The sequence below is a fragment of the Salvelinus fontinalis genome, chromosome 27 (assembly GCF_029448725.1).
Source record: "Salvelinus fontinalis isolate EN_2023a chromosome 27, ASM2944872v1, whole genome shotgun sequence".
In the NCBI taxonomy this organism is placed as follows: Eukaryota; Metazoa; Chordata; class Actinopteri; order Salmoniformes; family Salmonidae; genus Salvelinus; species Salvelinus fontinalis.
In genome coordinates, this window is record NC_074691.1 from 5,516,864 (window position 1) to 5,523,617 (window position 6,754).

Sequence of the window (6,754 nt, forward strand, 5' to 3'; positions counted from 1 at the left end):
GTAGAGGAGAAAGAGGCAAGGGATATAACTTGGACAGGGATCCTCAATAAAATCAAGCAAACTTTGAATTTCTGGAAAAATAGAAAATTAAAGTTAAAAGGTAAAATAATTGTAGTAAATGCTTTGGTATCATCTAAACTTGTGTATGTTTTGGGAGTTCTAGACATGCCAGAGTGGGTTCTAAATGAATTGAATAATGTGGTGTCTAATTTTATATGGGATGGTAAAGGTGTTAGAATTGCGCAGAAAACATTGATAGCAGACTATGATGATGGAGGTTTAAAACTTGTAGATTTGGATGTTAAAAGAAAAGCTATTAGGATAAAAATAGTAAAGAAATATTTGTATGACAGCTTAGATTATGGCTGGAAACATTTTTTCAAATTCTATTTAGATGAGAGTGGTGGATGTGAAGATAATGGTTTGTTGATGGGTCTTAAAAGGAAAATGTGTGAAAAGGTACCAGATTTTTATAAAGTGTTAAATGCATGGGCAGAGTTGTTGCCTAATGTGTATTATGAGTGTGGGCATATTGACCTAATTATGAATCATCCTGTTTTTCTGAATGAGAAACTTAAGTACAAAGAAAAGGTGTTATATAGTGAAGTATTCATGAGTGCAGGCCTTAGACAAATAAAAGATTACACATATGAGGTAATTCCAGGTTTTTTTCCTGAGGAAGCTATTTTTGATACCATCCATGAATGGGATGTAGAGGTGGGTAGGGGAACAGTGAGAAATATGTATGAGAAGATAAAAGAAAGTATACCAAGTAAATGGGTGGATTTAATAAATAGTGAAGTTGTTAGGGAAGATTTATTTGTCTTTCCAAATTTGTTTATTGGTAACAGTAAGGAGAAGGCTCATTTATCTAGTATCCCAGTGAAAAGATTCTATAAAATAATGGTAGAGAAAAATGTGAAAAGGCCAGCTGCGGAGAAAGTTTGGAAAGGAATTTTTCCGACTTTGGACGTAAAAAAGATATGGAAAACTTTAAATGTAAAATATAATAGTATGGAATGTGAAAGTAACAATTTTAAAATAAGGCATAATCGTATATATACAAAAGTGGTTTTACATCAAATCAATAGGGAAATAAATAGAGAATGTGACTTATGTGGTGAGTCACCGGAAAATTTAATGCATTTGTTTGTGGAATGTAAGGAGTTAAAAGATTTATTTTGTAAAGTAAAGGGAATGATTCATAGAAACTGGGGGGGTGATATTTTGAAAAAATATGTGTGGGATGAATGTGTTATTTGGCGTGTCTGGTAAATGTGAGGGTGTTAATGTGGGTTTGTTGAATGTTGTTTTGAGTTTCTTGAGGTATGCTATTTTTTGTAGGAGGAATTATGCTTTTTTTGAGGGGAAGAAGGTAAGGGTGTGGGATATTTTTGTAGTATTGTTAAAGAAGCATATAGATATGTTTTATTGTTATGGAAAGGAATGTTTTGATGAAGCTTTTGTGGAGGGGAGTGGGTTGATTTTCAAACGTGGATGGTGGAAGAATCACTTATAATTTTTGAAAGTATTGGTATGTTTATTAATTTATTGGTTTTCATGGTTGTTCGGAAGAGTTGATTTCAACATGCCTGTTTTGTGTGATTGGAATTTGTTAGGCTTTTATTAGTTTTTGTTGTATTTTATTTATTTGAGTTCTTTGATTTGATAGGGGGTGAATTGTTCACCTGCCTATGTTAGTCTCGGTTTTTGTGTATTGTACATTTGATAAGATATTGTAATTGAAACTTTTTTATAATAAAAAAAGAAAAGAAAAATACACCCGATCTCGTCTGATCTCAGAAGCTAAGCAGGGTCGGGCCTGGTTAGTACTTGGATGGGAGACTGCCTGGGAATAGCAGGTGCTGTAAGCATTTTGTCCACTAGGGTGTGCTCTTGCATTATTTAATCAGCAACACTGCCTTGTAGTAAGCGTTTGATGCTGATTTGACTAAATTCAGCTTATATGGGCTAGTCTCCCCTGCCCTTTTAATACGATCAAAGTTCCTTGTGTTGTCAGGGAGCAACTGCCTTTTATTTATAAGACAAATAAGAATATTGTTACTGAATGCAGCTTGTGTGTGCTTTGTGCTCCCTCACCCTGTTCAAATGATCAGAGGAATTAATGCTGGTGAGGAGAGGAACTGGACTGATGTCTGATGGCCCTGTGTTTTCCATGGTGGAATTACAACCCTTCTTTTACGGAGTAAATCAAAAGCACAAGAGAATGTGAGATGTTATCGATAATAAATCAATTGGTTTCATGCATTTGTCTGTGTCTGAATGTGATTGTATTTCGTCATATCGCATACATTTGTGATATCAGACAGATTAATTAAGATATTAAAAAGTCATTGGTGATTTTTTCTACAGTGTTGCATGATGGGAATCTAGTGGTTCAGTGATATAATCTAGTAAACAAAATAAACAACTTTTTCACCACTCTGTCTGCAAGTGCATTCCTAAACGGCATTTCACGCAGGTCGAAGTGATGTGATATTATCAGAACACAAAGTGGTTACCGTTAGACGAAAATGTTGGCACTGGAGAGACTTAACCTCCACCGACATGTATAAGGCGTACTTACCTGGCAAGGGAGCTACTGTGATCAAGAAGGCGGTTCACCCAGGGCGAGGCTCATCCATTGCACTCTGGCTGTGCTGACCCCTGCGAATTTCCCAAATGTGGAGATCTCGATTGCATAATTTATGGTAGTGGGGGACTGCGTTCGCGCTCTCCCCTGATGTCTTGTTTGATGATAAACCTTGAGATTGACTTTAGTCATCTGACTGTGCTTATGGAGATCTTTGAAGTCAGTTTTCAAAGAGATTTTGTGGACCAATCGAAAGGTGGACTAATCAAAAGGTGGAAACATTTGTTTATAGCCAAACATTGTTGGCATTTTGTGGAAACATCATGTTGCGAAATGCAGCATGGTATTTATGCCACGCTGGTACTTCAATCAAGAGATAGTTGAAAAGCCGCTCTAACCCCACCCCCAGTCATGATGTGTCATACGCTTACAATATGAAATTGTCCATACATGCGCTCCTCCTTAGCCCAGAACAATGCAATAGGTTTTCAACATTCAGAGCTTTTGTGTATTTATTCTGGCTAGTAGGCTAGCTGCATGGGGAATTGTTGCTAATGATGTATTTGTCAGAAGTCATTGTATTTGTCCGTTTTTTCCCACAAGCCTGAAATATGTGCCCTCGCTTTGAAATGTTAGCAAGGTTTGTTTGTATTTCATCCAACTATCTGTGTTAAAAAGTGATGGCTACAGTATATGTAATTTCTTCCCCTTTTTGAGTGACCCAAAGTTCAAGCTGCTTATCTAATTGGTGAAAATGCAATGTCTGTTTATCAGACTCACTTTGACTCTATATGGTGTACCAAGAGTTGTTCCTTCGCTTATGGCCATACCAGCCTGAATACGCACCTGTTGTTGGGTAATTGACACAGGTGTGAGTGATTGCGCTGAGTCTGAGTGTTTGCTCCAGAGAGTTTGTGTTTGAGTTTTTTTAAGTACAATCTCCTTTTTGTGAATTGATTAAGTTTGAGTTGTAGTTTGGGGTTGTTCCCCGACAGCATATTGCTGTTTGGGGGACTTTCCTCCTGTCGTTTTTGTGGATGGATACAATGGCTTGGACCCACGCTGGTAAAAAGATGACGAACAAAGGAAACATGGAAAATGGCGTTACAACAAGACAGAAGCAAAAGTATGAAAAGAATTTAACAGTGGCTGTGGAAATTATTGGAGAGGAGAAAATTACAATGATGGAATTATTGAGAGGGATTAAAGAAGTTTGTGGACTGGTCTGCGGATGTCGGGTCAAAGATGAAAAAAGATATGAAGTGACGCTATCAAGTGCGAGAGGGAAGGAAAAACTGATGGATGGATTTAAAATCCGGAGCTGTCGAATCATGGGAAAGGATCTTTCGCTTGATGAGATGGTTGTATCCTTCTTAAACCTCCCAGTATACATTACAGACGAGGAAATCACAGAACGGCTAAGAGCATGGGGTGTTTCTGCAGTATCACCGGTGAAAAGGCGCTACTGGCCTGGGACGGACGTTGCCGATGGGACGCGCTTCTGCAAAGTTAAGTTCACAGACACTGTGCGCTCACTGCCATATTCGGCCAAATTTGAAACGATGGAAGGGGCTGAGTATTTTAGAGTAATACACGATCGTCAGGTGAAGGTCTGTAGGCTGTGTATCCAGCCAGGGCACGTGCTACGTGAGTGCCCTGACTTCGCATGTCATAAGTGTGGTGAGCAGGGGCATTACGCACGAGAGTGCAATGGGAGAAGAGAGCGCGGTTGTGTTGGTTGCGGGAGGAGTGTTGTGCAGTGCTCATGTTCCCATGGTGAAGATGCTCATGACTTGGCATCACAGGTTTTCAGCGGAAATAGTGTCGTAGAGGAGAGCGAGGTGGAAGGAACGGGGGATGAGATCGGCATGAGTGAGCAGTCCCAGGGAGAGAGGGAGGGCGAAGAAGACCAGAGGCAGTCGGAGGAGGAAGCAGAGACGGGGCCTTGTCCTGTAGGAAAGGAGGCATTGAAGGATGGAGGGATAAGTTCAAGCCTGGACGATGTGGAGTTGGAGGGCGTTCCTCGTGGAGAGGGGGGGGGGGGGGGTAGAGTGGTTTGAAAAAGAAGCACATGGAGAGGCATTGGCTTCGGGTTCTGCAGGTGAAGTGGAGATCCCCACTGTGTCTGAAGTCCAGGGAGGCTACTCTAGGGAGGTGGATCCTGCAAGGGATGACTCTTACAAACGAAAAGGGTCTGAAGAAGAGCTGACGGAGGAAGAGATGGAGTACATACAATCTCTGAGGAAGGATAGTAAAAGGAACATGATAACCAGAAGGAAAAAAAGGTAAAAGATCAATCAGGAAGGACTGGATTCATCCCCTCTTTATATTCATAATGGTGAGAGTTGTATCTATCAACACCAATGGACTTCGTAGCAAAGAAAAGCTAGAGCTAGTGTTGGAAGCCTTCTCTGCGGACATACTATGTCTTCAGGAGACTCATTGGACTGAGCCGTATATGGACAATGTAAGGCAGAGATGGAATGGACAAATATACGTAAGTAATGGTACTGTGCGGGCATGTGGGGTAGCTATTTTGGTAAAACATAATGTTGTGTCTAATATAAATTTGTTATGTGCTGACACTGTGGGTCGAATGGTGGGAGTGGGTTTCACTTATCAAGATGTAGAGTACTCGTTATACAATGTGTATGCTCCTAATAAAGAAATTGAGAGGAGGGTTATGTTTATGTCAATGGGGGGATTATGGGGGAAGAACTGTCTGCTTGTGGGAGATTTTAATGTATGGATGGATAGGCTAGATGCCTCAAGTAGCGCACATTTTGGCTCTGACTCATCTAGGGGAGCGCTAGTAAGGCTAATGCGGGATGAGGATTGGGTGGATATATGGAGGGAGAGGAATCCAGATAAGAGGGTGTTCTCTCGAAGACAAGTGGTGAGGGGTGAGCTCAAGCAGTCACGTATAGATTTGTGTCTCGCTCATAGAGAGGTTGCACACTTGGTTGGGGGGGTAGAGTATTCAGACATTTTTTAGTGACCATGATGCTCTGCTTTTCCGGCTGGGTGCATCAGGGGAGGGGAGGGGGGGGGGGGTTGTGGTGTCTTAATGCCAGTCTGCTGAAGGATGAGGGGTTTAAGGCAGCAGTGAAAGAGTGTGTGAATGATGCTGTGTCAGATCCTCTATTTGAGTCTGATGTGAGTGTGTGGTGGGAAGGATTAAAAGGGGAGTTCAAGAGGCTGGCAATATCTAGTGCAAGACAGGCAAATGTGTTAAGGAGGAGGGAGGAGAGGATTCTTAAATCCCGCCTGTTATTGGAATTAGAAAAGGTAGAAAACTGTCCAGGCTATGATGTTACAGAGTACCTGAGGGTGAGGGAGGAGCTGAGGGTAGTAGAGAGGCACAGGTGTATGGGGGCAGTGGTGAGGAGTAGAGCACAGTATGTGGTGGATGGGGAGAAGAATACTGCTTTTTTCCTGGGGTTAGAAAGGAGGATGCAGGAAAGGAGTTTTCTAACGGAGCTGTTAAATGAGAGAGGGTAGAGGGTGACAGATCTGGAAGGTATTTTAAATACAGTGCACTCCTTTTATAAGGGCTTATTTACGTCGGGCGGGGTAGATGAAGTGAGTATGAGAAGAGTGCTAGAAGCAGTGGAGGCTAGGGTGTCGACTGAGGATGCAGAGATGTGTGATGCTGATTTTACATTGGCAGAGATTAAAGCTGCTATCTTGGGCCTGAACTTAAATAAGAGCCCGGGTTCAGATGGTCTGACTGCAGAGTTTTACCGAGAGTTTAGGGACATACTGGCCCCACTGATGCTGCGTGTGTATGTGTGTATGGAGGAGAAGAGGGTAGTCCCTGAATCTTTAGCTATGGGTGTGTTGACTATGTTATATAAAGGGAAGGGGAGCAGACTGAAATTAGAGAACTACAGACCAATAACCCTTTTGAACTCAGACAATAAGGTGCTAGCTAAGATAATGGCCAATAGGATGAATAAGGTGATGGGAAGCATCATAGCACCTACTCAGGCCTATGGAGTTCCAGGGCGGGATGTAGTGGACACCCTCTGCACTATCCGGGATGTAGTGAAGCAGATGCAGGAAGTGGGTGGAGCGGTGCTCTGTCTAGATCTGAATAAAGCTTTTGATCGGGTGGAGCATCGGTTCCTGTTAGAGGCCTTGGCAAGATTTGGGTTCGGG

The 6,754-nt window shown here is 41.9% G+C and overlaps 1 non-coding gene across 1 annotated transcript; it reads left to right on the forward strand.

Annotated features, from left to right (window-relative positions):
- Positions 1-2,579: 2,579 nt before the first annotated feature.
- Positions 2,580-2,743, forward strand: LOC129825725 (U1 spliceosomal RNA). The gene has a single exon (XR_008754926.1). It is a non-coding gene; the product is annotated as a U1 spliceosomal RNA (small nuclear RNA).
- The last annotated feature ends 4,011 nt before the right edge of the window (positions 2,744-6,754 follow it).